Raw genomic sequence first — 27,070 nt, forward strand, 5'->3', positions numbered from 1 at the left:
TTTTTTACTGGAAAAGGTCTTGTGTGAAAAGTTTTGCCAAGCTCTATTAGCATGACAAAATGTTAAAGTGTTTTCAAGTTTCATATTAACTGGAGCATATGTACACAGGGCAGGTTTTCATACGTCTCCATTGTATTATTATCTGTTTCTGATTTAGTGGCAGGTGTAGTGTAAGAAAATTTCTACATTCACTTTTCTTTTTCTGAAAGTGATGGTTAGATTACTTACACAGTATGTGAGGCATCTCCGTCAAATGGTCCCTATAAGAAACCACCTTTTTGTTCTGTGTTTGTACAGCACTTAGCATAGTGGGGCCCTGGTCATGACTGGTACTCCTAGACACTTCTACAATACAAATAAATAATAATGGTTAGTCTATATAGATAACAGCCTACCTCTGTTACCAGTTAATGGAGTTAGTTTTTTAGCTTATGGAGTAAAGTTGTACGTTACTGGTTCTAAAGTATTGACCACCCCTGCTGGGAGTTACTAGATGTGTTTTTATTTTGACTGGGACATCTTTATTTTCTCTTTCCAAGAGCCAGAAGATAAATCTTCAGAATATTTCTTTGTATTTTGTATATTCAATGAAGTAAAAAAAAATTCTCCATTTCAATTTCTTCTCAGTCATATTGATTACATAGTCTGTCCTTTTTGTGCTTCCCCTATGCCTTATCTATATTCTGTAATTTCTATTTGCAGTGTGTTATCATTGCTTCTTTGTTTGCTGAGACAATTTTAGCAGCATCATTTTGAAAGAGACTGATGGGGATGACTATTTGGAGAGGGCGGGTTGCACAGTGATAAGAGAGACTTGGTCTCGTTCTTTTCTCACTCGCTCTGATGCTGTTTTGTAACAGTCATTAACCTGTCACACTGCCCCACCCTACCGCATCTAGAAATGTGTGTGCTATGCTGAAATCACAGAGTTCACTTCGCACTGTGGCTATTATTTCTATTACAGTAGCAACTAGAAGATCCAACTGCAATCAGGGCCCCATTGTGCCCGGTACTGTCCACGCACAGTGTGTAATTGAAAGTTCCTTCCCCATAGAGCTTGCAATCTAACTAGACAAGACAAATATAGGATGGGAGAAAATAAATATTATCTTCATTGTACAGGTGGGGACCTGAGACACAAGGTAATCAAGTGACATGCTCTGTCACACAGAGAATCTGTGGCAAAGCCAAAGATTGAATTCAGATATTCTGGGACAAATTGCACAGGGTGCAAATCACTTTCTCTATGGGTAAAAGATCCCTTTATGCTGTCCCTGGGAGACCTTCAAAGCAGATCTATCCCCTATAAGCATATCATTACTACTGGCTATGTTGCTTGAAACTTCATTTCCTGCCTGATTCATGTTCCATTTGCCAAGGAGACACCTGCCCCTATGAGTAGAAAATACCTTTTAAAGCAGTTAGACTAGATGGAGTCTCTGACTCTGCTCTGGGGAAGTAGTTGGGACAGATGCATTTCACAGCACTGAAGAGAGGAGTTAGATTTCATCTTTCATAGTTGGCATGTCTCAGTTTATTTGGATCTGGGAGAACATACCCTTCAGCTAGTGCCCACAATAAGTGTGGTGTTCTGGATTGCTAATGTGTGCTTTGAGACCTTAACACTGGCAGGCCTTGCACTGTATGTGCATACGTATCTGCAACTGCAGAAGCTGTAGAGCTGTAGTTCACCATTCCAGGTTCTTAATTGGCCACATCACATCTCCTTTTGAAATCAAGGCAGATGTGTGGAAGATGCTGATGAAATCTCTGTTTGAAGCACAGAAGCATGTGGAGGAGTTGCATCTTCACCTTACAACTAGCTTATGTGTCTATCTCTCATTGGGCCTCACAGGTCTGGTGGAAGGACTGTACTCTTTGACCATAAGGTCCCATTAGTATTTGATATGAGGGAATCTTTTATAGTGAAATTAGGGATTGTGACAGGGTGCTGGGTAAAGACTGCTGAGTCAGTCCCCTGTCACGCCAGCTCCCATTGTAGAAGCTAAATTGGAGCTAGCTGGAGAAATCCAGCACCTAAGGAGACAATCAGAGACAGCTTTCAGCCATTTGTCTGGGGCTGTATAAAGCAAACTAAGGAAGGAAGGAAAGTAAGAAGGTGAAGGAAGCCAGGGGGTGGAAGCAGAGCGGCTGCTCTTTCCTCCTGGGGCTGGCTGCTAAGAGGGCAAGTGATGTACACAAACGGTGGTAGAAGCACTTGTAAATAAACCTGCACCAGTGGTTATGGAATCAAAGGTCTCTGAGTGAGCTTCTGACCAGAGAAGAAGGGGAAGCAGGGTAGGGCCATGGAGTGCCCTGCTACAGAATATGTAAAAATATATGTAAAATATGTGTGACATATTTGTAACATTTGTGACATACGTAGATATGTGTGACACCACTGTATGTGAAGTTATAAGATTCTATTGTATGACATTGCTGAGACATGGTCCAAGTTTAGAAAAGCAGGCACAAACCAGTTCCTTAAAGACAAGAGGCAAACTGATGCCTTGGTTAGGTGTCAACATAATCAAATGAACTTTCACCTGGTTAAGTAGCTATTCTTTGGCAAGAAGCCTATGAGTAAGAAATTTGCATCTTGGCAATAGAAGTGCTGGAGGTTTCCGTGCAAGTAGACATTCTGCCTCCTGACCTTTGGCTAGTTATGATTTTCAAAGAGGAAAATAACTATGAGAAGTGAGAACAGAGGACACAAATCATCTCTCCTCCCTTTTTCTCTGCCCATGTCATCCCCAATGCCCCAAGGACAAGGAAAGACGCATTGGGGGAGGGGTCATGGTTGAAAGGCATCCAACCAGTAAGACCGCATAATCATTTGGTGAGAGAGACATTTTGCTTTAAGTTCACGTAGCTTGTTAAGTTAGATATTAGTTGTATTTTACCTTTCATTTTCTTGTAACCAAATTCTGACTTTTATGCCTCATTACTTGTAATCACTTAAAATCTTTTTTTCTGTAGTTAATAAACTTATACCTTGAGAGGTCATCTAGTCCAGTCGCCTGCACTCATGGCAGGACTAAGTATTATCTAAAACATCCCTGACAGGTGTTTTTCTGATCTGCTCTTAAAAATCTCCATTGATGGAGATTCCAGAACCTCCCTATATAGGAGCAGATTTTTGATAGCACAGAAACCAGAAAAATGCTTAAACCACTGCCCATAGCTGGAATACCAATTGTTATGCTTATTGCTGAAAGCAACTAAAAGGAGTCCTTTCTGAAACCACAGCACAACAAAGAGACCAGGAGAGGAGGGTGAAGTGAGTGACTACGAGGAATATACATGACCCTTTGCCCTCCTGACTTGAGTTGGGTTTTTTTTGCAAGATGTAATTTTGCAAGATGTAAAGTCTGGCACAGAGTTAACTATTAGTTAACTATTGCTGTACAGCTGGTTAACTGATGGAAAGTTTCCCAGCCTGACTGATGGAAAATTTCCTACCTGACTGTCTGGAAATCTCCACATTTAACTTAGCTTCTGCTCAGCAGTTTTTCTGATGAACAAGCTATGCAATACTAACAAATTGAGATTAAAAAGAGGAAGAAATCTAAACTCGATGGACACTTGGACACCTCTCAAGTTCCCCTGCAAGCAGAAAGCTGGCCACTGGACGTCTACAGTTAACTACTCGAGACCTCCTGAAGACCCTGGGTAAATATGAATCTGGGGGTGATTTGGGATACTCTGCTAACTGTTGCCGATATGGGTAAGTGCTGGAGACTAAATAAAGTAGAAGCTTTGAGTGAAAGCACTTTTGTTTGCCTGATTGCATCAACTATCTATTGGCTGGATGGCTGTATCCCCACTGATTTATTTCCTGCCACCACCTCGCAAAGAGTAAAGTTACCAAGAGCTTTGGATTCAGAAAAACCCCAGGTAACATCTAGGCAATTTATTCCAGTGCTTAAGTACCCTGACAGTTAGGACGTTTTTCCTAATGTCCAACCTAAACTGCTCTTGCTGCAATTTAAGTCCATTGCTTCTTGTCCTATCATCAGAGGTTAAGGAAAACAATTTTTCTCCCTCATCCTCGTAACAACCTTTTATGTACTTGTAAACGGTTATCATGTCCCTGTAGGCCTGGGATCTAACTCACCCCTCTACTAAACTAGCTTTGACCAGCCTTGGGTGAAACTCAGGGATTTCACCACTAAACTAAAACCAAGGAAGAGAATGCTTTGCTACTGATAAAGCACACCCACCTCAGGAATGTCCCTAACGAGTTATAATCACCAAGTGTTGTAAAGGCACTGGGAAGTATTAGGGATGATACAGAGAGACTCAAGATAAGATAGGCTTTGATCAGTGAATTTATGCTGACCATTTGCACAAACGGAGAATATCATAGATAAGTTACAAACTGGCCATGAAAGATAAACTGTAAGAGACTTGGCTAGGGAGGAGGAAACATAGGTGCCAGTGTGTGATTGGTTAAATTTTGTTACTTAGGGGTGTTGTACAATGTGATAGGGTTAGTAGAGTTAAAGGAGGTAGTTATTTTACCTTTGAGAAGAGGCTAAAGGAACTAGGCTTGTTTAGTCTGCATAGGAGAAGAATGAGGGGGATGTGATAGCGGCCTTTTACTATTTACTTCAGACAATTTCTCCAGTTTGTCTAGATCATTTTGAATTTTAATCCTGTCCTCCAAAGCACTTACAACCCCTCACAGTTTGGTATCATCCACAAACTTTATAAGTGTACTCTCTATGTCATTATATAAATCATTGATGAAGATATTAAACAGAACTGGACCCAGAACTAATCCCTGTGGTACCCACTTGATATGCCCATCCAGCTTGACTGTGAACCACTGATAATTACTCTCTGGGAATGGTTTTTCAAACAATTACGCACCCAACTTATAGTAGCTCCATCTAGGTTGTATTTCTCTAGTTTGTTTATGAGAAGGTCACACGAGACAGTATCAAAAGCCTTACTAAAGTCAAGATATATCACATCTACCACTTCCCCCAGCCACAAGACTTGTTATCCTGTCAAAGAATGCTATTAGGTTGGTTTGACATGATTTGTTCTTTGCAAATCCATGCTGACTGTTATTTATCACCTTATTATCTTCTAGTTGTTTGCAAATTGATTTCTTAATTTGCTCCATTATCTTTCTGAGTACTGAACTTGTTTTATCTAAAGCAGTGTGTATTTGAATTGAAGAGTTTGGGAAACTTCATTTGGGATAACAAGATTTGTGCATATCATTTTCTATGAATGAAATGGCAGACTGTCTATGAACTTGTATGTCTAGGAGGGTATCAGGCAGTACAAGACACACATTTCTGGGAAGAAGTCTGAAACTGGGTATTTCCTGGTGTCACTCTAAAATATAATTTATGAGTGACTGTCTGGCTATCTATGGAACTCATACAGTATAGCTTGGGGTGATTAAAAATATTTGTACTTCTATTACAGCTTTCATTCAGGATCCCAAAACATTTCAATGATTCATCAGTGCTTTGCACTGAGCGTTGTACACTGCATTGTAAGCCTGGTCTGTTGCACTTAATGCTACTATGTTTCAGAGTGTAGAAGTTAAACAATATTTTCCTAAAAACCTAGCACAAAGGAGCTCAGGCCATTGACTAAAGCCAAACCTAAGCTAAAATATAGCACCTGATTCTGATTTCTCATCAGTGTAAAACAAGTCAATGGCATTACAATTGTATAAAAGTTAGGTAAAGAGAGATCAAACCAGGCCCTTTGTATTGTTGAAGATATTTTCCTAAAGAATCAGTCATTTTTTATAGCAAATCTACAGATCAGTAGGAATCTTTGTGTTAGTTTCAGGCAATTGAAGGAGGGATGCATTCTTGGTGTTAAAATATTAACTCTTTAAGAAAATGTGTAGCAGCTTCATCAGCAGGGGCAAAATTCCCGTCTCAGATAAACACAAAGGGATCTGAAATCCAAGATGTTTCCGACATCACTGAGATTTCCGTATCTGTAGATCATGACATTTAAGGAAGTACTGGAAGGGGCTCAGACACTATAGTGTTAAGGGCAGAGTAAGAATTTGAACAGAACAGAATACTGGAGTGAAGATCCTCTATGCAAGAACTTAAAAGAAGAATTCTACTTTGAGAGGACTTTCTCCTTGCCTGCTAATACATCATCATTAAAGAAGCCCTCCTATCCAGAGTTCCCGGTATGGTAGTATGAAATCTGCCATAACTCGTAACTTCAGGACTCTTGAGGTCTCAAATTGATTACCTACACTATTACCACTCTTCGTTTTTTTATATTTTCAATTCATGTTGGACTAATTCATCCTTCTTCAATATAAACTATATTCCATGGCAAAAATATTGTATATGTCTCCATTTTGAATCTGGGAGTTGGCAATACATCTGCTGTTACACTTATAAAATTAACAGCAGGATCTTATTCAGGGGACCACACAGTATGCCACAGTTATTGTGAATACAAAAATTTCAAAAAGCAATTGCCTGCACACTTTCATACACACACACACACACACACGGTTCTACAAAGATGAAGTATAGTTACCAGCCTCCATTGCTCGTGTTAATCCATTGGTCAGGTGGCTAAGACATGAGGGAGGGAGCAGGGGTCTGCCAGTGCACACTGATGCTCCTGGAGGATGATTGTAGAACGAAACCAAAGTCCTCATCTTTTCATCCCGTTTTTATAGCGGTAAGTTCTTATGCCACTCTATGGGTTCTGCTTTCTCATGCTGCATCTGCATCCTGGTGTGATTATTAATCACCCATGTTTTGCAAGCATGACCATTGTTGTTATTTTTTAAAGTTCATTTTGTTTTCGTCCTTCAAGGTGGATCCTAGGGTCATCAGGGTGGGCAGCCTTCGGCCACCTGGGTAAAAGTTGTTATCTTCACTCCCTTGAACATCTGAGGCTGGCACCTTTTCCCGTCACTCCCTGGTCTCACATACACACATCACTCATTCATCTATTTACACCCTAGTCTCTTAACATTTACTTAAAACTTGTAACTGGAAGACACAAGTGTCCTTCAGAAACAATAACATTTCTTTTTATCTAAAACATTCAGTACTATTAAAAAACATCCTCATTAACATTGAATCTTTCTGTTTCAGAACATCTGCTGATGTTACTTTAAGCAGTGATCTTAAAACATGTGTGATTCAACAATAGCAACAGTTTCACAGAATGATCTTTGGTAACTTTACAAACAGAATAATCAATGACCAGACGTTAGTTTCAAATAAGCAAATGGTGGTTTCATATAAACTTATCAATAGTAAACAAATCATCCTACATGGCCAAAATGTAAAGCCCCACAGAGACTGCTGTGGTAGTTTGTTATGTACTAAAATAATAAGAGTATGTCTCATAGAATCAATATAACAGAATCAAGCTTTGGGCCTACACTGCTTCTGCCTTCAGTGCACCCATTCTATGTCCTTGCTTTGCTTGTTTTAAACCTGCTGCCTATTAATTTCATGGAGTGATCTCTGGTTCTTGTGTTATGTGAAGGGGTAAATAAGACTTCTTTATTCACTTTCTCCAAGCTAGTCATGATTTTATAAACCTCTGCCATATTTCCCCACCCCTTAGCCATCTCTTTTCCAAGCTGAACAGGCCTAGTCTTTTTATTATTGCCTCATATGGAAGCTGCTCCATACCCTAATCATTTTTGTTGCCCTTCTCTGTATCTTTTCCAATTCTAATATATCTCTATTGAGATGAAGTGACCAGAACTGTATGAAGGATTCAAGGTGTGGGTGTACCATGGATTCATGAAGTGATATTATGTTATTTACTAAAGTGTCATTATCAATCTCTTTCCTAATGGATCCTAATATTCTATCTATTTTGACTATCTCTGCACATTGAGTGAATGTTTTCAGAGAACTATCCACAGTGACTCCAAGATTTTTTTTTGAGTGCTAATAGCTAATTTAGACCCTATTAATTTTGCATATATAGCTGGGATTATGTTTTCCAGTGTGCATTACGCTACATTTATTAACTCTGAATTTCATCTGCCATTTGTTGCCCACTCTCCCAGTTTTTGAGATCCCTTTGTAACTCTTCACAGTCAGTTTTGGACTTAAATGTCTTGATAAATTTTGTGTCATCTGCAGACTTTGCCACCTTGCTGTTTATCCCTTTTTCCAGATCATTTATGAATATGTTGAACAGCACTGATCCAAGATTCTTGGAAGACCCCACTATTTACCTCTCTCTATTCTGAAAATGGACCATTTATTGCTACCCTTTGTTTCTTGTCTCTTAACCAGTTACTGATTCATGAGAGGATCTTCCCTCTTATTCCATGACTGCTTACTTTGCTTAAGAGCCTTTGGTGAGAGAGCTTGTCAAAGGCCTTCTGAAAGTTCAAGTACACTATATCGAGTGGATCACCCTTGTCCACATGTTTGTTGACCCACTCAAAGAATTCTAATAGATTGATGAAGCCATTGACTATTATCTTTGAAAGCTTGTGGCAATTGGGGGAGTCCCTGATGACTGGAAAAAAGCAAATATAGTGCCCATCTTCAAGAAAGGGAGGAAAGAGGATCCAGGGAACTACAGACCGGTCAGCCTCATCTCAATCCCTGGAAAAATCAAGGAGCAGGTCCTCAAGGAATCCATTTTAAGGCGCTTGGAAGAGAGGAAGGTAATCAGGAACAGTCAACATGGATTCACCAAGGGAAAGTCATGTCTGACCAACCTGATTGCTTTCTATGAAGAGGTGACTGGCACTGTGGATGTGGGGAAGGCGGTGGATGTGATATACCATGACTTTAGCAAAGCTTTTGATATGGTCTTTCACAGTATTCTTATCAGCAAGTTAAAGAAGTATGGGTTGGATAAATGGACTATAAAATGGATAGAGAGATGGCTAGATCAGCAGGCTCAACGAGTAGTGATCAATAGCTCCATGTCTAGCTGGCAACTGGTCACAAGCGGAGTTCCCCAGGGGTCGGTCCTGGGGCCGATTTTGTTCAACATCTTCATTAATGATCTGGAGGATGGGGTAGATTGCACTCTCAGCAAGTTTGCGGATGACACTAAGCTGGGGGGAGTGGTAGATACCTTAGAAGGTAGGGATAGGATACAGAAGGACCTAAACAAACTGGAGGATTGGGCCAAAAGAAATCTGATGAGGTTCAACAAGGACAAGTGCAGAGTCCTGCACTTAGGACGGAAGAATCCCATGCACAGCTACAGACTGGGGACTGACGAGCTAGGCAGCAGTTCTGCAGAAAAGGATCTGGGGGTAACAGTGGATAAGAAGCTGGTTATGAGTCAGCAGTGTGCCCTGGTTGCCAAGAAGGCTAATATCATATTGGGCTGCATTAGTAGGAGCATTGCCAGCAGATCACGGGAAGCGATTATTCCCCTCTATTTGGCATTGGTGAGGCTGCATTTGGAGTATTGTGTCCAGTTTTGGGCCCCCCACTACAAAAAGGATGTGGACAAGTTGGAGAGAGTCCAGAGGAGAGCAACAAAAATGATTAGGGGGCTGGAGCACAGGACTTATAAGGAGAGACTGAGGGAACTAGGCTTGTTTAGTCTGCAGAAGAGAAGAATGAGGGGAGATTTGATAGCAGATTTTAAATACCTGAAAGGGGGTTCCAGGGAGGATGGGGCTAGGCTGTTCTCAGTGGTGGCAGATGACAGAACAAGGAGCAACGGTCTCAAGTTGCAATGCGGGAGGTCTAGGTTGGACATTAGGAAAAAGTTTTTCATTAGGAGGATGGTGAAGAACTGGAGTGGGTTACCTAGGGAGGTGGTGGAATCTCCATCTTTAGAGGTTTTTAAGCTGTGGCTTGACAAAACCTTGGCTCGGATTATTTAGTCCTGCTTTGAGCAGGGGGTTGGACTAGATGACCTCCTGAGGTCCCTTCCAACTCTATGATTCCTATTTTCAAAAGTTCTGACTCATAATAGCTATGATCAAAGCTTTGTGTCTTATTTTGGTATCAGCAGTGTACTAGCAACTATTTTCACTTGTGACATGCTTTGTTCGCTAAAGGATTTCAATGCTGAGATCAAATAAAGTGTAGCCCACTGAGTAGTATGGTGTGACAATGGACAACTACTTACATGCAACAGCTGAACTAATGAATATAGCATGTATTTCATAAGTGTGGGCTCTAGCAAATACCTTTTTCAGATCTTTCTTCTTCTTCTTTCAAACAGTTCATCAATAAAGACGGCCACCAAGGTTCTGGCAATCCATTTTTTTTTTTTTCAAAAGAGAATAAATTCTTTGATGCTTTAATTATATTTTGTGGAAAACTTGGCTGGATTTGATTTTTGTGAATGTCAGTGGATTGTAACTGTAGGTGTTTTGTATTTATTTCAGACAAGTACAATTATTTCTCAAGCAGGGTATTATTAACTCCTCTTCCCACTCCTTCAACCTCAGATATTCATTCTGATTTCAAAATGTCACAGACCAAATTCAAGCCTGTTATTAATTTGTATTACAAAATTACAATTGAGGCCTCCTGCCAGATCAGGGCCCCTATTGTGCTAAGCACTGTATAAACACACAGGCAGTGTGTTGAGGGGAAACGGAGGCACCAAGAGATGAAGTGACTTGGTCAAGGACAGTGGCAGAGCTAGGACTAGTACCCAGGTCTCCTGCCTCCTACAGCAGGGCCTTAGCTATTGGATGACACTGCCAGTCTAGTGCCACTGGTCATTACCTTTGTTTGCTTATTCAAAACTAATTCTTCTAAGCCTATATGTGAAGAAGCCAGGCAAGACTGCCCACCACATAGTAGAGATGAAAGTTAGGTAAGCTAGAAGCAAAATAATCTCCATGGATAACTAATTGTCACAAGATAGTATCAGAGGGGTAGCTGTGTTAGTCTGTATACAGCAAAAACAACAAGAGTTCTGTAGCACTTTAAAGACTAACACATTTAATTTCAGCAGGCATAAGCTTTCGTGGGCTTCAGCTTACTTCCTCAAATGCAGTTGGTAGAAATAATACAGCAAATAGAGGCAACATATATATATCCAAAGGCATAGACAATATCAGAATCCTATATAAGTAGTAAGTGTTTTGCTGAATAGGGATGGACTACGCTATGTGCTTAAGTGGTTGCTTGATTCAGGGCCAGAGAATCAAACTCTGCTTTGAAAACTGGCATGGTGGATCTTGGCTATGAGATTCTCCGGTATTGACTCTGCTTTTTCTTCAGATATCTACATATGTGACTTCTCACTGTATAAGCAGTTTGCCTGGCAGCAAGTGTTTGGAGACTCACACCTTTATACAATGGTTATCCTTTAAAAGATTGCTAAATATTCCCTGGGTAAATACATGTATTTTCCTCACTATTTGCAGTATTACCAAAACTTTTCTATATTTACTATCAGGAATACCTAGAATATTGTAGTAGACACTGAGCTAAAGTTATGTAGCTATCACAGGCATTAGCAGAGACAACTGGAAAGCTCAAGGGCAAAGGGGATAAGAGGGCCCTATGCAGCTGTTAGTTTACATGGATAGAGGATAATTATGTTTCTACTACCGGAAGTATCAGGCCACAAAGTTTGGAATCAGTTTTCAAACAGAGTCCAAGGATGTTCAGATCTGGGGTTTTGGTTCAGTTCCAGCTCTAATTCCTGGAGTCAATGGAACTGCACTGAGCAGTAAGCACCACATCTGGCAATGTTTGGGTAATTGGATCCCAGAAACCAACCCATAACCCCTAAAGCCAGTGGGAGTGTTGCCATTGATTTCCGTGGGAACAAGTGCAGGCTGTCAGAGTAAGCCATATGGGCCTTGTATGTCTACTCAAAATAAAATGAACATCCATGTACAATGACATTTACAACAAGGTGTGGCACTTGAAATCTCTGTGCCATATGGAGAGAAAAAGCTGGAAAGTACAGAGGTGTATTTGAACCATGCAGTTTATTACTTTAGTCTGGAGACATTTCAATTATACAGATATCACAGAGCAAGACCCAGCTACTCATTCATTGATAAATCCATGGCAGATTATGGTCCATTATCATAATTTACCATTGTTTTAAATCTTCAGACACCTGTGATAGTAAAGTAACCTTGTAGATTTATTCTTATATCATGTCAGATTAAACCACATTGCACTGTGCCATGCATTATATTCAGCTGTGAAATGTTAACAAGGTAATGTTACTTATCAAAATCCTATGTGAAATATGACTGTAATATATCAGGACATGAACTGCATGAAGTGCAACCCTCACTTATTTTACTGAAAAGAAGATTCTGGTTTTACATTACTGTTTTGGGAAATGTATAGCATCTTCTGTCTGCTGCTGTGTATTATTTAATTCTGTAATGTGCTTTGAAATACAATTTGTATGAAAAATGCTATACAAAATAAAGTTATGTTGTACTTTGCACTGTAAAATAACCATCTATCTAAGCTGTCTTGAATACCATCCCAAAATATCATTACTTTGCCCATAGAACATGAATTCTCCTTTCTTTTCAATTCCTTTTTCTACCAATTTTATATTCAGAATATAAAACTGCAGCAAAACATTTGTAGAGTAGCATATATATGTAATGATAGATTTCACATGCTGTGTTTATTAATCATATTGGTATTCATAACAAAAACTTTAGAATCCTAGGGCCTGATTCTGATCTTTAAGGGTTTTACACTAGTATAACCCCATTGGTTTCAATGGAATTACTCTTAATTTATCCCATTGTGAAGTAAGAATCAGGCCTCAAATTCTTTCTTTGCAGTAGATGAAGAAACTATGTTAAAGGATTAATTTTGTTTTAATTTGGTAACAGTGTGATGACTGATGTTGTAGAATATGTCCTGTGCAGTATGTGTTTTTCACTTTGTGCACCAACTACTGAAATCTTTGAGCAAATCTCTATTTTCATGACTATGTGATTTATATTCACAGGGTGGAACTCACCTCTGGGCCTTATTCTCATATAGATCCAGGACACTGTACACCCGTCTGGTAATGTAAAGAGGCATTCAAGTGCCCATAAACTCCATTAAATGAGAACCAGGCCAACGTGTGCAGAAAGCCCATGCAACATCTAGTGGTCTAATAGTCTTGAAATAATGGTCCCTTCTGGCCTTAAAAAATCTATGAAGACCTCTCAGACCACCTTTAGCTTCACCTTCTGCAAGTGTAATTGAGTAAAGTGGCAGATCAAAGGGGTTTCTTCACTTCTTTCACAAGGGAAAGGTTAGACTATTATATGCCTTTGGACATCCTGGGGTGGACTGCAGCAGAGGAGCTACTGTAACCATAGTTTTGAAGACCCCATAACCTACACCTTATACAAGTGATGGGGAAAGGGCTTAACCACCATCCAAGGCTCTGTACCCTGCGTTACAGCTCTGCATCTTAGCCCAAAGCTGGAGTAGATTCATTATACAAACAGCAACTTGCAGCACATTTCAGACCAGATTACTTGGGTTTTGTTTGTATGGATGACTTTTCATCTCCATATAACGCCGACCCACATAGGGGCATCAGTAGCAGGGATCAAACCTGAAATTTCTGGAGCTTCATGCATAAGCTTCTACTGCATGAGCTAAAAGACACCTCTGTCTGAGCCAAGGCTGTAGCAAGCTCATCAATCTCTAGCTGGCCTAGCTACCACTAGAGGGGGACAGAATGCCACTCCAAGCAAGCAGAGGCTACATTTGTAAAATATTAGTAGTATATGTGAGTTGACATCTGCTGCATTGACCTGAGGGCAAAATTTACCTTCTGTAATGGAAATCTTGGTTTGGATACAAGAATTTGGTCCTTGCTGCCGTTGGAGTCAAGAAACTAGATTAGAAGGACCTTGGTTCTGATCCAGTATGGCAATTCCTATATTCCTATGATGTAGAATTTGACATTACATAGATATGGTCATAGACGTCAATGGGAGTTCCTCATCTTTGAAAATCTGGTCACTTATTGAAGGTATCTAACTTAAAGCACTCAAGTTAGAAAATTCTGGCCTAATTTAATACAGGTATTTTCCTTTTTGATGGAAAAAAAATGTGTATTGTAAAACCAGTTGTGTATAAAAATGCATCCTCTTACAAAGAAAGGATGTAAATGCCTTTCAACTCCTCATCTTCTCCCCTGCCCACAGTAAGGAAATAAGAAATATAAACTACTTCATCTTGATAAAATATATTTATACAGGAAATGAAATTACTCTGTGCTTTTAGATGACTTCACATTCTTAAGAAGTGAGAATATTCTTGTTTAAACTTGCTGTGGGTCCTGAAAGGGACTTGTGGCTTGCTGCAGCACAGCATCTTTTGTTCCCACTTCACAAATCTTCCAATGTGTATCAGAGATTAAATCTGTCATTTCAGTGAGTTTATTAGGATGCCCAGTTTTCAGGAAGAAGTTGGTTCTGAATGTTATAGTGCAGATGTTGCACTGGATATGCATGGTCTTTCAAACCTTTTTCCTCCTTTCTTTGTGCAAAAAAAACCCTTTCTTATGATGTTCATATCTGATCAGCAGCAGGGAATATGTCCAGCTTTCAGACTAGCGATGTGAGGAAATTCATATTTGGGGCACATAACACTTGAGTAAGATTGAATTTAGCTTAGAGAGATGGTAGAGCTTCATAAGGATGTTCAAAAACCAGATGCAATTCAAAATAGTGTTACCAGGAGGGAACCTATAAGGGGATCAGCATAAGTGTTAGTGGGAACCAGCATGAACCACTGCATCTGGAGGTAGCCTGTTCTGGGTGAGAAAACCATGAGAAAGGCTTAGTGGTCTGAGCCAGAGCTGGGAACCAATGTGAAAGTCTGGCCCCACTGAAGGCAACAGCAAAATTCCTACTAACTTTAACAGGGCCAGGATTTCATCCCACAAATCCCTCGTGGGTTCTAATCCTACCTCTGACTAGAGAAATCATTAAGTTATCTAAATATAGGGGTCACTAAGAACTCCCTCTATTATGTCAAATTTGTACATATATATAATTGAGCCTGTGTGTGTATATATATATATACCACATTTATATATACTACACCCTCTATTGCTGTAAATGTTTTTGCAGAGAAAAACCTGAAAAAGTGAGTAAGATTCATAGATTCCAAGGCCAAAAGAGACCACTGTGACCCTCTAGTCTGACCTCCTGTGTAACAGGCCAGAGAATTCCTCCAAAATAATTCTTAGCGCATACAATAAAAAGGACTGTAGATCCCTTCAGGTGAATTCACAGTTTTATTGAAACAAATGTTGTGTCCTGTGTTGCAGAATTCATCCAGTTTTAGTTAAAGTCTATCTTTGGTACCTGTTTGCTGTTGTGGCTCCACATGAATTTATTACACATGTTGCTCATTTATACAAGTTGTGTTTGGATCTCTAATTTGGAAAATCATTCAGTAGATGGCAGCTCAAGTAAATCATCAATCCAAGAGAAACCCAATTAGATGTAAGCTATTTTTATTCCCGGTGGACATAATGCAATGAAACATCCTATCTGTCAAGCACATGTAAAGTTAATCAGCAGTAGAGAAATAGCATTGGTCTTGTCATATTATTTTGGAACAAATTATAGACCCTTTCAGGAAGAGGCTCTTGCAGTACCATCTTTGAACTATTTCAGATCTGGGTATGTGGAATGCAGAAACATGTGGCCTTGTGACACTGTTTTAAGGAAACAAATGTTCACTGATTATTGCTGCCCACATCTTGGTACGGTACATGATTCTTGGCAGATAGCTGTGGTTATGTGGATATTAGTGCAAGTGTGCATTATATTGTAATGTCCGGTAAACAAAACAATGAACATATTCTGGTGAATTAAAATAAAAGTTTTATGGTACAAATATACATTATATAAACCATTCTTAATGATTTTTTTTGCAGCTGCTGGTGTTGTCATCTCTTTGGTAATCCCACATTTTTAAAAAGCTGTGATTGTCAAGAAGATTGCAATGTAAAGAGTTCAGAGTGACTTGTTACCTTCAGAAACAATTCTTCATTCTGATTAATGAAAGTCCTGTTACACAGCTGCAATATAAACCATCTTAATTCAACCCTTTGACTCCCAGCGAATGATATGAAACTACTTTGTGACCTGTGCTCAATAAACTAATGCTCTTTTTTGACTAAATATTCTGATATGGCTCTAATTAGAGAGACTGGAGTGGGCAAGCAATAGCTGAATATGATAACTGCCAATGCAAATCATACTCTCCATATGATTTTATTTTCAATGTAACTTCAGTTATAAAAGGAGGGCCATTACTTCATTAGCTTGTTTTGTCAAGGTTAAACAAATTGAATTATAAGGAGGCTTAGAAAATTGGCTAGGCATATAGGTGTTTTTATTTTCAATCATTGGTCCACGATCCCCTGATTTTTATTTATCCAAGATTGTTGGCTGTACACCAGTTGTTTGCTTGCCATTCACAATTGATTGTATGCAGTGTTGTTGTAGCCACATTAGTCCAAGGATATTAGAGAGACAAGATGGGTGAGGTAATTTCTTTTATTGGACTAGCTTCTGTTGGTGAGAGAGAAGCTTTCAAATTTACAAAGACACTCTATGCTTACTCTATGTAAGTTTGAAAGCTTGTCTCTCACCAACAAAAGTTGGTCCAATAAAAGCTATTACTTCCCCCACCTTCTCTCTCTCTCTCATTTATAACTGAGTAATTCATTAGAACATATCATAAGAACATAGGAATAGTCAAAATGAGTCAGACCAATGGTCCATCTAGGGATTCAGAGGGAATGAATAGAATGTGTAATCATCATGTCATTCATCCTATCAGCCATTTCCAGCCTCTGACAAACAGCAATCCCTGCCTATCCTGGCTAATAGTTACTGCTGGACCTAGCCTCCATGAACTTATCTAGTTCTCTTTTTAACCCTGTTATAGTCTTGGTCTTTGTGGACGTGCCACTGGAAGCAGGGAGCAGCGTCCGGGCTTCTCCCTCTGGGTCCTTCTCAGAGGGGAACCACCCCTCCCAGCTACCTCCTGCCGGGTAGCCCTCTTCCCGGGCTAGCAGTCTAGCGCCCGGCCCTCTGGCGGGGCTGGGCAGGTAAGGAGGCCACTCTCTGGAGCGGTATGGAGGGTGAGGCTCTCTCAGGGCTCTTAGGGAAGGGGACGCAGGCCCACCTGTCTCCACTGCATCCCAGCCCAGGGCCTTGTAGTGGCAAAAGGCATTTCCCACAGGCTCAGCGGGGCTCCTGCCGCAACACGCCACCCAGATTGCCCCAGACTCAGCCACTAACTTGCGGCTACCCCTGGGCTTCTTCCTCCCCGAAACCCCCAGTACCTGCCTCCTTTGGGTTGCTGGGGCGTGGTAGTCCAACAAGGCCCTCCTCATCCACAGGTGGCAGCTCTGGCAGCTCCATGGGTTCATCCTCAGAGGGCAGCTCTTCCAGGTCCTCCAGCCCCCAGGCTGCAGGCAGGGGCGGTAAGTTCTCTGAGTCCCAGGCTCTGTACTGCTCAGGCTGGCTCGCCTCCGGCTCCCAGGCCGCAGGTGGCTCAGGTAGGCTCTCCTCTGGCTCCCAGGTAGCAGAGAACCCCTGTGGGCCCTCCTCTGGCTCCCAGGGAGCAGAGAACTCCAGGGAGGCCTCCATTGGTTCCCAGGCTAGGGCTAAGACCTGCTGCTCCCTTTCAGTGTGGGTCCCTGGCCTGGCCTTAACTGGGAGCTCAGGAAGAGAGGCATCCTTCTCTCTCAGCCATCTTTTCTTGAGTGGGCTCGCAGGCCTGGCTTTTAAAGGCCTGGCTCCGCCCCCTGCTTCCGGTCAGGTGGTGTCCCTGGGGCTTTTAAAGGCCTGGACCTGCCCACCTGCTTCTGCTTAGGGTTTCTCCTTTGGGGCTTTATCAGCCAGGGTGGGTCTGGCTCCCCCTCTGGGCCCTTCTCAGAGGGGGACCACCTCTCCCGGCTACAGTCTTCAGAACATCTTGTGGCAAGGAGTTTCACAGGTTGACTGTGCTTTGTATGAAGAAATATTTCTCTTTTTGTTCATTTTAAACCTGCTGCCCATTAATTTCATTTGGTGATCAGTTTTTCTATTATGAAAAAGAGTAAATAACACTTCCTTATTTACTTTCTTCACACCACTCATGATTTTAATAGACCTCTATAATATCCCTCCTTAGTCATCTCTCTCCCAAGCTGAAAAAGTCCCAGCTTTACTAATCTCTCCTCATATGGAAGCTTTTCCATACCCCTAATCAGTTTAGTTGCCTTTTTCTGTACCTTTTCCAATTCCAATATATCTTTTTTGAGATGGGGTGACCAAACCTGAATGCAGTATTCAAGATGTAGCATACTATGAATTTATAAAGAGGCAATATGATATTTTTGGTCTTATGATCTATCCCTTTCCTAATGATTGCTAACATTATGTTAGCTATTTTGACTGTCACTGCATATTGAGTGGATGTTTTCAGAGAACTATTCACAATGACTGCAACATCTCTATCTAGTGGTAACAGCTAATTTAGACCCTATCGTTTTATATATATAGTTGGGATTGTATTTTCCAATGTGGATTCCATTCCATTTATCAACATTCAATTTCATCTGCCATTTAAGGGGCAGCTTTATGTTCCGCTGCCCTGAGTAGGTTTCAAAGGCTTGACGGAGATTTGACAACATTCTGTATAACATATGCATTTTGCATGGAATCACAGGGTCATTGTCAGATTACTAGAAGCAGAGTTGTGCTAGTCTGGGGAGAAGCTGCATTTGCAGCATGACAATGACTGGTGGTGTTATGAGTTCGATAGCTGATACAAAGCTTTCAAGTACAATCAGTTGCAGTCCTGGCTACAAGGTGTAGCCTTGTCTCCTCTCAGAGTGGTTTCTGGGATACACCATGGGATGGGGGTGGCTGACAGTGCTAGTGTAACCGATCCTGATTACACCTTTGTTCCCTTTAGTAACTGGTTCATATAAAAAGAGAGTCTATTATTGCTCCCGGCTTAAGGAGTTACTCCTTCGGCTCAAGCAGTAGCTATTCCAGTTTTAGTGCTGATGGTCTGGGATTCAATCCCTGTTGCTGACTCTTGGAATGGAGGTTGTTACACAAGCACACACTGCAGCATTCAGAACCAGGCAGTCAAATTGAGGCTGCATCTTGGATAAGAAAGTGAATTCCTGTATCCACTTGTCTGTTCCACAGAAACCCACATTACACCTGCCGTGCAGCAGCCATGATTTTAGCCCATGGACATTAGAGATGGAAATCAACATATTACACCATCTAGTTTACCCACACCAGTGCTTTGGTACATTTTCTAATGTGTTATGCTGTCCGCTTATAAAGTAAGCCTAAAAAGAAACCCCACTACTTCCTTCAGGAGCTTATTATATAACCTAACAGAATTTACTGACAGTGTTAATTAACACTTAACAGAAGCAGTGTTAATTACCGAGAGAAGGCTAAATCCAATGGTCAGGGCATAAAAAGTCATAAAATATGCAAGGATTTGTAGCATTTGTGGTCATGAAAAGAAGCTGATATTCTGAAATGCAGAAGTTGTGAGAGGAAACAGTTGTAAGTCACAGGTGCAATTGGTGGGTGGGTCTTTTCGGTTTGTGTAAGCATATTGTGGTTATTCAGACCTGCTGTAACTCCACTGACTTCATTGGCATTATAGCTTCACATACCAGAGCTGAGCATAGCCTGAATTGTTTTTATCTGTGAATTTAATTGGAATGTGTGCATAGGTCGGTCAATACCACAGAATAAGAGCTTCAATTGCAGATGCCAACATTAGATATCCAGATCCATATTTATCCAAAACTCTTGGAAAAAGCGTCTAGGTTAGAGATGGTAGATTTTTTTAAATGGCTTTAAAAAAAATCCATAAATGGTGATACTCTTTCAAGATGCAGAAACTACAGTACATTACAATGTGATAGTTTAATGAAGAAGCACCAGTCATTAGGCTGACAGCCAGAAATACAAAGACAAAGTTAAAAGCACTGGACAAGTGGAAGGGATGATATGATCCTGAAAATAGAATCCCCTGCTGTGTACATGTGTCTATTATCCTAGCAGCAGCAAAGTCTGAACATTGTATAGTCGTCTTTCTTTTACTGACAATCTTCTGCCATGAGAAGATGATGAATAAGTTATATATTACCACATACCCAGTAAAAACCTTGATGTGAGGCTGTTAGCATTGCTGCTGGAGTTGTTTCTCTGTCATTTTTCCATGCAGCTAGGATTTCTTGATGCTCAACCCTAGTTATAGCTCCTGGTGGTAAAATGAGAAAATTTGCATATGGTATTTGATTTTTTGTAATCACATTTCTTTACACATGCACCGCATGCATGCAAAGGCAGAGTTAAGTAAAGGATCATTCTTCAAGCCATACAGAATTTTTTAATGCCCATCGATATTGCTGTGCTGAGTCCCTTATGGAATTGAATTGTATAGGAATGAGCTGAAAGTAGATTGCTCATTGTTGCATAGGAACAGCAGCTAATGATGTAATTCCATGTATTGGTCCAAAAATTGAAAGTAATGGGTAATGATCTATCAGCAAGCTAAACTGTTAACCAGGCAGATAGGTGTGGAACTTCTGAATTCCAAAGAGAATGCTATGTTTGTGCATAGATCTTCTCAGGAGTAGTGTGTATTTGTGATGCAAATGCAACTGGTTTCTCCATGCCATTAGGAAAAATGCAAAGGAAACTCAGGGAAGGGAAACACGATAGAGGAGTGCAAAAGCTGAACTATAAGGATGTTTTTAAAAGGAATTTGAAGAAAGCAAATATTAACATAGAGAACTCGGAAGAAGTTGCCAGAGATAGATCTGTAGTGTATGATTCCATCCAAGCAGTTGATGTGCACAGAGGGGCAGCTTATCAACAGCACAATCTTCAACAGCATAATATCGAGCGGCTTTCCAATTTCTCCTGCCCAAACTGTCACAGAGGCTTTATTTCAAATGCTGGACTCACTTCTCATCACTGAGCTAACAAGTGCTAAATTTCCTTCCTCCACAGTCAGCATTGAGTATGACAGACAGCCAAAGAAGGGAAAATGTGGGAAAGAACAGCACCCACTATATAGGGTGAAGCATTACAAACCAATTGCAGTGATAGCAAAGCATCAAAGTGTGTAAGAACTTTGGCTGATGTTAGCAGTTCCTTTGCTTTCTTAAATGTACACCCACTCACTTTAGTCCATTTCCATTTTCTCTTTGTTTGCAACAGCTCATATTAAGATGCCAATACTGTCACCAGATTAGGTAGAAATTTACCACAGTAGTTAAGCAGACCTCAAAATGAATGTAACTGTGACATGTTCTTTGGCAGTGATGCTTTAAGAACTGCCTTCTGTTTCTCTGGTGATTTCCTTAACCCCGTGGCAACAATTACATGTTCAAGATAATCAGCTGAAGTTTTGAAAAACTCACATTTGTCTTGACATACTCTCAGTCAATGGTCTTCCAAATGTTGTAAGACAGTATCCTAATTTCAAAGATGATCCTTTCCTGCATAATATAAAAACATAAGAATGGCCATACCGTGTCAGATCAATGGTCAATCTACCCCAGTATCCTGTCTTCTGACAGTGGCCAATGCCAGGTGCTTCAGAGGTAATGAACAGAACAGGGTAATTATCAAGTAATCTATCCCCTGTTGTCCACTCCCAAATTCTGGCAGTCCAAGGCTGCATCCCAAATCATCTTGGCTGATAGCCATTGACGGACCTATCCTCCATGAATTTATCTAATTATTTTTTAACTCAGTTATAGTTTTGGCTTTCACAACACCCACTGGCAATGAGTTCCACAGATTGACTGCGTGGTGTGAAGAAATACTTCCTTTTGTTTGTCTTAAACCTGCTGCCTATTATTGTCTTGGGATAATCCCTGATGCTTGTATTATGTGAAGGTGTAAATAATACTTCTCTATTCATTTTCTCCACACCATTCATGATTTTGCAGACCTCTATCATATTCCCCCTTAGTTTTCTCTTTTCCAGATGGAACAGTTTCAATATTTCTAATCTCTCCTCATATGGAAGCTGCTCCATACCCCTAATCATTTTGGTTGCCCTTCTCTCTACCTTTTCCAATTCTAATATATCTTTTTTGAGAACTGCATGAAGAATACAAGGATCCATGTGTGTCCCATGGATTTATCCAGTGGCATTATGATATTTACTGACTTATTATCTATCCCTTTCCTAATGGTTCCTAAAATTCCATTGGCTTTTTTGACTGCCACTTGTACATTGAGTAGATATTTTCAGAGAATAATTCACAATGACTCCAAGATCTCTTTCTTGAGTGGGAACAGCTAATTTAGACCCCATCATTTTATATGTACATTTGGGATTATGTTTTTGAGTGTGCATTACTTTACATTTATCAACATTGAATTTCATCTGCCATGTTGTTGAACAGTCACCCAGTTTTGTGAGATCCCTTTGTGACTCTTCACAGTCTGCTTTGGACTTAACCATCTTGAGTAGTTTTGTATCATCTGCAAATTTTGCCACTTCACTGTTTACCCCTTTTTTCCAGATTATTTATATAATATGTTGAACAGTACTGGTCCCAGTACAGACCTCTGAGGGACCCCATTATTTACCTCTCTCCATTCTTAAAATTGACCATTTATTCCTACCCTTAGTTTCCCATTTTTTAAACAGTTACTGATCCATGAGCGAATCGTCCCTCTTATCCCATGACTTACTGTGACAGGAATGTCATCCAGATAGCACTGAACTCTGTTCAGTCCCTTCAGAATCTCATCCATGGCTTTCTGGAATGGGACTGTTGCCAATGTGATATCGAAAGGCAACCTCTTGTAACAAAATAAGACTGTTTGTTGGTTGTGAGATGTTTGTGAGATGCTGGATCAATCTCCATTTCTAGGTATGCACTGAGCAAATCCAATTTACTGAAACACTGTCCTCCACTAAAAGTAGCAAACAAATCTTCAGTATAAGATAATGGACACTGGTCTGCTAGATCCCATGTCACTCTGAAATCTCAAAAAAATCAGACTGAGATAATCTCAATCAGTAGTGAAATGGATGTAAGTCTGCTCAAAATGTGAAACCAGTGAAAAGACGCCAATGTTCATTAAATGATCAGTTTCCACCAGAGCCTTCAGAGATGAGGCACAGCTCTGGACTGTCAACATTTTGGCTCACTGTCTCACTTAACAGTGAGCTTCACTGATACGTTGCTCCTCTGTCCGAGTTCTTTTTTAAAAACTTTCGAGTGCCTGTCCAGTATTTCTGCTTTTGTGATCACCTCAATCTCAGTCCAAGTCACCTTGAGCTTCTCAAGACAAGGTCTGCCAAATAATGGTGCATACTTTCTTTCAATCACAAACAAGGGTAAAATAATTGATTTTCTATCCAGTTGAACTTTCACCTGGAATATCACTTTTTGGACCAAATTTTCTCCAGTATAAGTCTTCAAAATCATGATGGTTTCTTCCAGAGGAACTTGTGACAAAGTCTGTTGATTGAAGAAACCAATGAGATGGCAGCTCCAGTATCAAGCTCCATTTTTGTAAGAACTCCATCAATCAAGGGTGTACCCCAGATGTCATCTCTGATCTCCAGCTTGCAATAACACATGTAATGCTAGGTCCTAGTCAATGTCACTAGAGCTCTTGTCTTCTTCCACTTTATGAATTCCTAACTACCATCCTTTCTTAGGTTCAGTCTTCATAGGTTCTTCTTGAATACATGTTTACTCTGTGTTGCTGGTTATTGAACTGTGTCACTTCTGGCACTTTCAGCAAATAACCTGTCATGCCCAGCAATCCTTTTCAGTGTGCACAGTTTGTGTGCAATGACTACATAGAAATTCTTTATGTTCCCATGGTCCTCTGTCTCACCAATTCATGGGATGAATGACTTTGTTTACACTAAATTCCAGAGAATCCTTCTCTGAAGTCTCCATTTCAACTGCTACTTCAAGAGCCTTTTTGGATGTAAGCATTCATATAGTAAATAATTTCTTCTGGACCTGGTCATTGTATTATCTAGAGACTAATTGGTCACCAGGGTATAACTTAGTATTTGTCCAAACTAACGGTGCTCTGACAACTTCCTTAGACCAACATCAAACTGCGCTATTGACTCTCCGTTTCCCTGATGTTACTGATGAAACCAATACATTCTGCTATCACCGATGAGATGGGGGAAAATGCTACTTCATTGCTGCAGTAATTGTCATGTATGCGGCAGTTCCAGGCAAACTGGATAGAATATGTCTCACACTAGTCCGTATGCCTTTGGACCCATCACTGTCAGCAAGGTGAAACCCAATGGCCATCTGGAATGGTGTTGCAGGTTACAAATTGCTCAAAATGCTGAGGTACACCCACCCATGATTCGCAGCTGTCGTCAGACTCACCTACACTGCCCACAAAAGGTGCCATTTCACTGCTCTCCTGTTGAACTTCACGCCTCCTGGATATCTCCTGCCACAGAGAAACTGTGTTTTTATTTGTTACTGCACTATTTGGACTGGATCCCACTCTCTTGGCTGTGTGCTTACATGGCAAATGGAAAAATTCTTCCTTTGGCTGTACTTGGGCTTCCTCTGCTGACTATAGACCCTTAGGGCAGGCTGCAGGTTATTTGTCTGCCAGCTTGCAAATCATCAACAAAGATAAGTTACTTCCCTTTCACAGCTCTGTTTGAACAGTTCTGGCGGTAATTGCAGAATTCTTATCCTTTGTTCTATCTTTATTTACCTACTTTTTCTTCTCTAGCTGGTTGGTTCCCACTGTCCCAGGAGCAAAAACATCAGTCTGTCACTCTGTGCCTCTAGGTGTCACGTTTTTCATAGTGTTATTTGCTTCTTCATGTTCCATCAAGGAAAGCATTGGACACTTGTGAGATATACATTTCTCATTGCCAAATATTATATTTCTGGACCCAGGAGAGAAAGAGATAGACCTGGACACAGAGGGAGCTGATAGGAACAGAACTGTGCAATGTGCTTGCTTTATTGTTCTGTCTGCAAAACTGAAACAAACACAAAAGTGAGGTGTTGCAGTGGGAAGGGCAGTGTGCTCAAGCATTTAAAGGGACAGGACATCATGCTCTCTGTTTAGATTCTTACACTGTTGCACCTGAGTACTCCTCATATGTACTGATCTTATTCTCTGGGCTGCAGCTGCTCGAGACTGTTCATCTATTGAAAAGATGAACCCCCTGTTTCGTCTCTTAGCACAACCAGCATTTCATTATTTACATCCTGTGTTCCTTCCTCCTTCTTTGTGATGGATACCTTCTTCTGGAGTCTTCTGTACTATTTCTGCGTCTTTGTGGATCTTCATGGTCACTTGCTATATCGTGCATAACACCCTTTCCAGTGCACCTGAAAGGTTGCTTTATTAGTACTTCTGCATCTCTTTGCATGCATATGTTCGTATCTCATTTCCTCCCTCCTCAGAACAGAAGGATATTGCCTGTAAAATACCATTGATATATATGTGTCTATATTTCATATGCAAAATCTCTGACGTGCGAAGAAGCTAAGATGGGTTATGGCCAATGCCATTGAAAGAAGGAGTCAGTTCATGGAAAATTAGGGAGGGGGAGCATGTGGCCTAGAATTCTCATTTCTAATATTCCAAAACTTTAATTATTAGTATCCCTTAAGGAAAAGGTTTTAATAGGAGTGAAACCAATAGAATCGCGCTATTGCTTTAACAACCCATGATATTTATTATAGAATTAAAATCCTTTCTAAAGGTGTATTGGGGTTTTTTTAAATGAGCCTATACAATTCTATAGTATGGGTATAATTCTACTAAGATGACTGAAAAAAACCCTGTAGAACAGCTGTTATTTGTTGTTCAGTTTTATAGGGCTTTGTCATGTGGGATGGAAACATTTATAATCTTGCTGAACATGAGATGAACATTTTGAATATACTAAATATACTTAGATGATTCCTATATTTAACTATTTAAAACGCTTTTCATTGTAGCACCAAGATAAACCCATAAATGATTCCAGCCCTTAGGCTAGTAAATATCATTCTGTGGGGAGTTCAACTTTTTGCCAGAGTGGATCCCAATTAGTATAGTTGGAAACATTAACTCCTGTTTCCATCACTAATATTATCTTGGTCGTAGGATAAATTGTCAAAGCAACATGCTGCACATTTCTGTGTGATATCAGCTAAAAATCATTGCTCACCTCTTTTCCTTCGTAAATGTATCTTGTTCTCTCTTGCAGTAAATAACACATTTTACCTTTAATGCTTATTTTGAATCTGAAGCAGTTTCTTTCCTCCCAGTATATTCCCTTCGTCTTCAGAATGTAAATTCTTTCAGGCAGGCTCCATCTTTTTGTTCTGTGTTTGCATATAGAATGTTTATAGAACTTACAATCTATGACCCCAATCCTGTATTTTGTAGTGGAGAAGAAGATTGCTATGCCAGCACAAAGCCCCACTAAAGTGAACAGGAGCCATGCAGTTCCAGCAGTCTTCCTGCATGTTACAAAATGCATGATCAGATTCTAAATAGGAACAAGAGCTGAGGGCAGAATACAATAGAGGGGGCTGATGATAATAGGAAAGAGAGGTTGCTTATGTTACTTGCAGTATTCCCAATCCCTAGGATTCAAAAATCATGAGTTGGTCTTTAAAAAAATCATGAGATTGTAAAAAATAACTATTAGTTTCTTTTTATTTTTTTTATAGTTTTTGAGCCTTCAGAAGTCACATTTTCAAGCTTTTCTCTGCAACTATGAGGGCCAGAAACTCACTATTTTCCCCCATGAAAACTAAGAGTCTCCCATAATCCCATAGCCCCAGAAGCTAGGGATCCAAATATGGCAATCATGATAAGACACCAGGAGTTGGCAACACTATTTGCAATGCAATTAAAGATTCTGTGAAACTTTGGCTAAGTTGTCCCTGGCTAGAATATCCCCTTTCTCTAATGCTGTGCAGTATCCTGCATACTATTTGCCTTAAGGCAATAGAAGTTGAAGCCATTCCAATGCTGACAGAGACCCAGATGTATTGTATACAATCATCGCCCCACTGAAGTCACTGGGCATCAGTGCAGTGCAGTGCAGAGGTGCACATGTACATAGTCAGT

At 40.3% G+C, this 27,070-nt stretch overlaps 1 protein-coding gene across 1 annotated transcript in view; it reads left to right on the top strand.

Annotated features, from left to right (window-relative positions):
- GRM5 (glutamate metabotropic receptor 5) overlaps positions 1-27,070 on the top strand; it is a 325,549-nt gene that overhangs the window by 236,002 nt on the left and 62,477 nt on the right. The window lies entirely within an intron of this gene.

Source organism: Emydura macquarii, unplaced genomic scaffold, assembly GCF_026122565.2.
Source record: "Emydura macquarii macquarii isolate MOO-44397 ecotype Brisbane River unplaced genomic scaffold, CSIRO-AGI_Emac_v2 contig_318, whole genome shotgun sequence".
Taxonomy (NCBI): domain Eukaryota; kingdom Metazoa; phylum Chordata; order Testudines; family Chelidae; genus Emydura; species Emydura macquarii.